Here is a 7922-nt window from a genome sequence, read left to right as displayed (position 1 = left end):
CATCTTCTTTTGAGGATATCCATCTCTTGATCTTGTTAATGGCCATTATGGTGACAGCCAATCCAACACAGACAATCACTGATCGAACAATATTGGCCGCAACGGTCCTGACTGATAATGCTGAAGCTTTGGCGTCCTTCTCACCAATACCTGGGACACACAATCTGGGTTACCCTCTCAGAGCCAAAAAGACAATATTCCCTCACCAGTTACATTAGACTGCAATACATTTGGTCTAATGTGATGGTCATTGTTTCCAACAGTCAACATTACTCTGTGGCAGGTACCTTGTCTGTATCGAACGGTTCAATCAAAAGATTATAATAAATTGTTCCAATTATTATAGTTATATATACAATAATATAGTATAATGTAGTATAATAGTAATTATAGTATAATAGTAATTATTATAGTACATCTGTTTGCAGTTGTAATTCCAAAAAGAGTCCATGTAAAATATATATCCACAGGGAAAAGCACAGGAAGGATATCGAAGCTTTATGCTTAGGATGTTCATTTATTTCGAGTCAGTTTATCAACACCCAACGTCTTGACTAGGATGTTGTTGTTGTTGAAAGTACTAATTGACTTAGTCATCAAAACAATACCTAGTCAAAACATCAGGTGTGTTTATGTGTTTTCTCTAAATAAATAAAATACTAAGTAAAGAACTTTGATATCCTGCGTTTGATTTTCCATGTAGATATATTTTTACAATGTGTGATATCGCATCATTTAGTATTAAACAATGACAGAGGTATTACAGAATGACTGTACAATATCAACATGAGGTTCAGCTTCTAACCTCATGGGTAGATCCTTAAATGAACGCTAGAATGGTACTTACAGTCCTCCATGGGTTGATAGATGGTCTGTGTGCTGACGTGGTTGCTGCTGGTGCATTGGATCCTTCCAGTCAATACGGAGATGGTCATGTTACCACCGGTTAGCGACGGAGACTGTTGTGACAGTGTACACTGACCGCTGTCACAGACAGACAACATCCAGCCATCTTTAACTGAACAGTTCACTGTGACATCACAGAGTCCCACACTTGTGTTGAGAGATGTGACATCCATGACTGGTTTGGGAACATGATCTATACGAACCAATGGAGTTGGGAAAGAGATACCTACATTCATGAGTGGTCTAGAGACTACAGTTGTATTTTTTAGTTTTTTAATTTCACCGTTATTTAACCAGGTAGGCAAGTTGAGAACAAGTTTTCATTTACAATTGCGACCTGGCCAAGATAAAGCAAAGCTGTTTCCTGTTTCAGCATGAAAATGCCCCCGTAAACAAAGCGAGGTCCATACAGAAATGGTTTGTCGAGATAGGTGTGGAAGAACTTGACTGGCCTGCAGAGAACCCTGACCTCAATCCCATCGAACACCTGCGAGCCAGACCTAATCGACTGCGAGCCAGGCCTAATCGCTCAACAGTGCCTGACCTCACTATGCTCTTGTGGCTGAATGGAAGCAAGTCCCTGCAGCAATGTTCCAACATCTAGTGGAAAGCCTTCCCAGAAGAATGGAGGCTGTTAAAGCAGCAAAGGGAGGACCAACTCCATGTTAATGCACATGATTTTGGAATGAGATGTTTGAACAGCAGGTGTCCACATACTTTTGGTCATGTAGTGTAGCTACCGTTGTCTTCCAAACTCAGAGGAAGGACAAGGCAGAGTAAAAAGTAGCAGGTTATTGGTACAGAGATTATAAATACTTGTGTCCCAGTTAAAAAGATGACTGGTATCTATTTGTTTTGTTGAACCTTTATTTAACTTGGCAGGTCAGTTAGGAACAAATTCTTTAAAAAAGACATATGACTTTGATGGCTTGACAGATAAAATGTGTTAAAGAATCCATATACGGTGGCCTAATGAGGTCAAGTCTGCCCTCTCATATACACAACATTGATGGGTAGGTGGAACTAATACCATGTTACTGCTGACTGGTACACCTATCTGATCCTACAATCAATGTGGTGTAAACCTGAGCCAGGGGTTCATTTAGGATTGGACACATCTGGAAAAAACGTGTGCTTTGTGGTATAGTAATAACACATACTAGAACATATAAATATCTTGGTCTAAAACAACTTCACAACATGTTGATGAATGAAGCCATGAGGTTTACTCTGCTGGTATTATTGATGTCCACTAGGTGGTGCAATGTCCCGTGGTTTCTGTACAAGGTCAAGAACTGATGTAACTCAGTGACTCATTGACATGATGCAGTTCAGAGGCAGTTATTCTCTGTTCTTTTGGTCTAATGTCTGGAGAAGCGCTTCCTGTTTCAACTTGGAGGTGTTCTGCTGGTGCTGGTTCTTCTCAGTGAAGTAGACTGTCTATCTCTGGAGAGTGATGTGATTCTGGACAGGATAGTGCTGTGGTTCTGGACAGGAGAGTGGTGTGGTTCTGGACAGGAGAGGGCTGTGGTTCTGGACAGGAGAGTGCTGTGGTTCTGGTCAGGAGAGTGCTGCGGTTCTGGTCAGGAGAGTGCTGCGGTTCTGGTCAGGAGAGTGCTGCGGTTCTGGTCAGGAGAGTGATGTGGTTCTGGTCAGGAGAGTGCTGTGGTTCTGGTCAGGAGAGTGCTGTGGTTCTGGTCAGGAGAGTGCTGTGGTTCTGGTCAGGAGAGTGCTGCGGTTCTGGTCAGGAGAGTGCTGTGGTTCTGGTCAGGAGAGTGCTGCGGTTCTGGTCAGGAGAGTGCTGTGGTTCTGGTCAGGAGAGTGCTGCGGTTCTGGTCAGGAGAGTGCTGTGGTTCTGGTCAGGAGAGTGGTGTGGTTCTGGACAGGAGAAGGCTGTGGTTCTGGTAAGGAGATGCTGTGGTTCTTCTCTCCCTGGTGAGGTCTTCACTGAGTTGTAAACTCTTGGAACAATGACCTGTTTGGATATGAAACATTACAACATTTAAATGGTTGTTATTTAAAACTATTGTCTAGTATAATGCATAGATGAATGAATGAATGACAGAGCAGGTACCTCTTCTAGTGGACTTTGTTCTTTAGGGATTTTCTGTCTTCTGGTATGTTTGATGTATCCAACACCAAGTAACACAGCAACTAGGAGTAATATACCAGTAACACAGCCCACAATGGTGCCAACTGGTAACACTGAGGCTTTCACATTACCACTACCTGAGTTCACACACACACACACACACACACACACACACACACACAGATTAAAAACAGTGTTCATACAATGATAGTTTCAGGCAGAATTATTCCAATCTTAACTAGAGAAGAATCACAATAATGATGTCAAAACTTTGACCTAACTTGAATTCATATGATATTATTAGTAGGTTATTAAAAAGTGATAGAGGTACACAGTGAAGGTGGAGGCTAAATGGTACTTACAGTCCTCAATGGGTTGAGAGATGGTCTGTGTGCTGACGTGGTTGCTGCTGGTGCATTGGATCCTTCCAGTCAATACGGAGATGGTCATGTTACCACCGGTTAGTGACGGAGACTGTTGTGACAGTGTACACTGACCGCTGTCACAGACAGACAACATCCAGCCATCTTTAACTGAACAGTTCACTGTGACATCACAGAGTCCCACACTTGTGTTGAGAGATGTGACATCCATGACTGGTTTGGAAACATGATCTATAAGAGACAGTTTTTAGAACCAAAGAAGAGACAGATAATTATTAGTCCCACATTCATTATTGAACCTGATCAGACACATTAAATGTACAGCAAATGACCAGAACTGAAGCCTTAGAAAACTCACCCTCCACTAACAGTCTATATGTAGTAGTTGATTGTTTCCAATGTTTCCTGTAGTTTACCATGTAAATTCCACTGTCAGTTTCCATTAGATTCTTAATACACAGAGAATGGTTATCATTGTTATAGTCCACCTTATCCTTGTATTTAGGAGAGATCTCTTTGTCTCCAAATATTACATCACTGTCCTTCCTCCATTGAAGTCCTTTGATCATCTCAGGAGGTTCTGGAACAACCAGACATATTGAACCCCCCTTCAACCCATACTGGTCCACTGAAGGTTCTGCCCTGATTCCTAATGAGAGAGGACCAAGATCACATTTAGCATTTCACTGACTGTCATTAATGTACATATTAAATCAGTAAATAATTTGCTGCCTATAAAAAAACTTTTCCAATTAACCATTTTATGTGCACAAAGTTTACATTCTACAGTTTAATTCCAATATCAAAAGAGATGTCTCCACACAATATAACGAATAGGTTACCTATGGTGATGCATAGCCATAAAATGAGAAGAAACCCCAGAATATTCATATTCCTTTTGAAAATGAGAGATAAAGTTTCACAGCGCAGTCCCTGAATAATGCTGCTTAATATATATCACTGCGACTTCAAACCACCTCTTCAGAATTAGGCCTGAACAATACTTACTGTTGATTGGTTCTCGGCCAAAGTAGGTGGTTTCAGGAGAGGCAAGTAGCCTTGTGGGTTACAGCGTTGGGCCGGTAAACGACATCAAATCCCCGGGCTGACAAGGTAAACATCTGTCGTTCTGCCCCTGAACAAGGCAGTTGTCGCTGTGTAAGTTAACGTTAGACCTTAATGTTAAGGCTAAATTGGGAACCGATCTCTCTTATCTGATTATGTTTACATCTGTGCTAGTAATACACGCATATGAAATGTGGTTATAGTATATTCATGTTTAGCTAATGTGGGCAGTGTTGCCAACTTAGCGACTTTGTCGCTATATTTAGCGAGTATTCAGACCCCTCTAGCGAGACTTTTTCAAAAAAGCGACTAGCGACAAATCTAGCGACTTTTTCTGGTGTTATTGGAGACTGACGTGAAAGCACGTATCGTTCTTACTCTTCTCAACGAGCAGCGGGTGCTGCCGTGGGCCCCACACCGTCCCACAGCACTCACATGCGGCCCAGTCCTCTCGCAGCAGTCAGAGGAGATGTTCACCCCTCCGCGTCCAGACTGAAAATGAATCGCGCATGCGCGAAGCCGCCGGAACTGATTTCCGCCCTGGTTTACATTCAGTGCGGGATGTAAATGTATAAAACTAAACTAAAAATATAAAGTACATAATCAAATAAAAAAACTAACTCCGCCAGTGTCTCTTTTGGGTCACTTTTGCCGGTCCCAAGCCCGGATCAAGGAGGAGGGTTGGAATTGTGACATTATAAAACCCAAAATCGACAGAAGAAAGTTCATTTGTAGTTCTGAACATTTTTTGTGTGTTTTTTACTCACTTTTTGTCTCAATTCAAGGGGCTTTATTGACATGGGAAACACATGTTAACATTGCCAAAGCAAGTGAGGTAGATAATATACAAAAGTACACTTCAGATTTGACCATTCTACAAGTCACATGGCCAGTAATCCTATTTGTATCTGACTTCAAACCACCAGGAAGGCAGCTTAAAATATCCTATTCCATGTGCTATTTGACTGTTCAGACTGCAGGAAAAAATACGTTTTGAATTGGATGTGCAAAACAAATGGATTTGATGTGAACGAGGCTTTACAGAATGGAACCCAGTTTGAGTCTTTGCGGGTCAAAAAATTACACGCGTCAAATAACACTATTTCACACGTTAAATGAGAGTTTAATTTGAAAACGTCAAATAGGGTTGCCAACTGTCCCGTATTAGCCGGGATGGCTCTTATATTGGGCTAAATTGGTTTGTCCCATACGGGACCTCCCTTGTCCCGTATATTCATCAAATCACAGTAAACACGCCAATTCCTGCAAAGTAATTTCTGTTGTTGTTCTCTCGGTTTGGCATATCAACGAAATATGGATAAACATGCAACAAAACCTCTCCTTCACTGATCTGGAGCAGGTGGTTTCCCTCAAAATGACAGAGACAGTCAGTATGGACCAACTCTATGAAGGGTTTTGTGCTTGCTGGGAGTAAATGCAGGAAGCTAGACAGGATACCACCAAATCCACCAGTGAGAAGAACTAACAGACGGGTACTACATGTCAAGATACATTTTCAGTTTGTCAAAACATTTTATGATACATATTGCTTTTTTGTATTTCCACTTTTACTGATAATTTCAAAATAATGGTTCAATTCTATCTGTAACAATGTGAAGAGGGGTTTGTTCTCCACCCACTTCATTTCATGGATAAAGAAACTTCCATGAAATGGAATATAAAAATGTATATATATGTGGTTCTGGACAGGAGAGTGATGTGGTTCTGGACAGGAGAGTGCTGTGGTTCTGGTCAGGACAGGGCTGTGGTTCTGGTAAGGAGATGCTGTGGTTCTTCTCTCCCTGGTGAGGTCTTCACTGAGTTGTAAACTCTTGGAACAATGACCTGTTTGGATATGAAACATTACAACATTTAAATGGTTGTTATTTAAAACTATTGTCTAGTATAATGCATGAATGAATGAATGACAGAGCAGGTACCTCTTCTAGTGGACTTTGTTCTTTAGGGATTTTCTGTCTTCTGGTATGTTTGATGTATCCAACACCAAGTAACACAGCAACTAGGAGTAATATACCAGTAACACAGCCCACAATGGTGCCAACTGGTAACACTGAGGCTTTCACATTACCACTACCTGAGTTCACACACACACACACACACACACACACACACACACACACACACACACACACACACACACACACAGATTAAAAACAGTGTTCATGCAATGATAGTTTCAGGCAGAATTATTCCAATCTTAACTAGAGAAGAATCACAATATTGATGTCAAAACTTTGACCTAACTTGAATTCATATGATATTATTAGTAGGTTATTAAAAAGTGATAGAGGTACACAGTGAAGGTGGAGGCTAAATGGTACTTACAGTCCTCCATGGGTTGAGAGATGGTCTGTGTGCTGACGTGGTTGCTGCTGGTGCATTGGATCCTTCCAGTCATTACGGAGATGGTCATGTTACCACCGGTTAGTGACGGAGACTGTTGTGACAGTGTACACTGACCGCTGTCACAGACAGACAACATCCAGCCATCTTTAACTGAACAGTTCACTGTGACATCACAGAGTCCCACACTTGTGTTGAGAGATGTGACATCCATGACTGGTTTGGAAACATGATCTATAAGAGACAGTTTTTAGAACCAAAGAAGAGACAGATAATTATTAGTCCCACATTCATTATTGAACCTGATCAGACACATTAAATGTACAGCAAATGACCAGAACTGAAGCCTTAGAAAACTCACCCTCCACTAACAGTCTATATGTAGTAGTTGATTGTTTCCAATGTTTCCTGTAGTTTACCATGTAAATTCCACTGTCAGTTTCCATTAGATTCTTAATACACAGAGAATGGTTATCATTGTTATAGTCCACCTTATCCTTGTATTTAGGAGAGATCTCTTTGTCTCCAAATATTACATCACTGTCCTTCCTCCATTGAAGTCCTTTGATCATCTCAGGAGGTTCTGGAACAACCAGACATATTGAACCCCCCTTCAACCCATACTGGTCCACTGAAGGTTCTGCCCTGATTCCTAATGAGAGAGGACCAAGATCACATTTAGCATTTCACTGACTGTCATTAATGTACATATTAAATCAGTAAATAATTTGCTGCCTATAAAAAAACTTTTCCAATTAACCATTTTATGTGCACAAAGTTTACATTCTACAGTTTAATTCCAATATCAAAAGAGATGTCTCCACACAATATAACGAATAGGTTACCTATGGTGATGCATAGCCATAAAATGAGAAGAAACCCCAGAATATTCATATTCCTTTTGAAAATGAGAGATAAAGTTTCACAGCGCAGTCCCTGAATAATGCTGCTTAATATATATCACTGCGACTTCAAACCACCTCTTCAGAATTAGGCCTGAACAATACTTACTGTTGATTGGTTCTCGGCCAAAGTAGGTGGTTTCAGGAGAGGCAAGTAGCCTTGTGGGTTACAGCGTTGGGCCGGTAAACGACATCAAATCCCCGGGCTGA

At 41.1% G+C, this 7922-nt stretch overlaps 2 long non-coding RNA genes across 2 annotated transcripts; both read right to left on the bottom strand.

Moving 5' to 3' along the window:
* Nucleotides 1-1755: 1755 nt before the first annotated feature.
* Nucleotides 1756-4937, bottom strand: LOC139374354 (uncharacterized). Its single transcript, XR_011627666.1, has 5 exons — nucleotides 4390-4937; nucleotides 3740-4030; nucleotides 3361-3612; nucleotides 2981-3135; nucleotides 1756-2881 (listed from the first exon to the last, which is right to left on the bottom strand). It is a non-coding gene; the product is annotated as an uncharacterized lncRNA (long non-coding RNA).
* Nucleotides 4938-6160: 1223 nt separating this feature from the next.
* LOC139374556 (uncharacterized) lies at nucleotides 6161-6863 on the bottom strand. Its single transcript, XR_011627684.1, has 3 exons — nucleotides 6793-6863; nucleotides 6387-6541; nucleotides 6161-6291 (listed from the first exon to the last, which is right to left on the bottom strand). It is a non-coding gene; the product is annotated as an uncharacterized lncRNA (long non-coding RNA).
* Nucleotides 6864-7922: the final 1059 nt, after the last annotated feature.

Source organism: Oncorhynchus clarkii, chromosome 19 (genome assembly GCF_045791955.1).
Source record: "Oncorhynchus clarkii lewisi isolate Uvic-CL-2024 chromosome 19, UVic_Ocla_1.0, whole genome shotgun sequence".
Taxonomy (NCBI): domain Eukaryota; kingdom Metazoa; phylum Chordata; class Actinopteri; order Salmoniformes; family Salmonidae; genus Oncorhynchus; species Oncorhynchus clarkii.
This window is presented reverse-complemented; position numbering and strand designations above follow the sequence as displayed.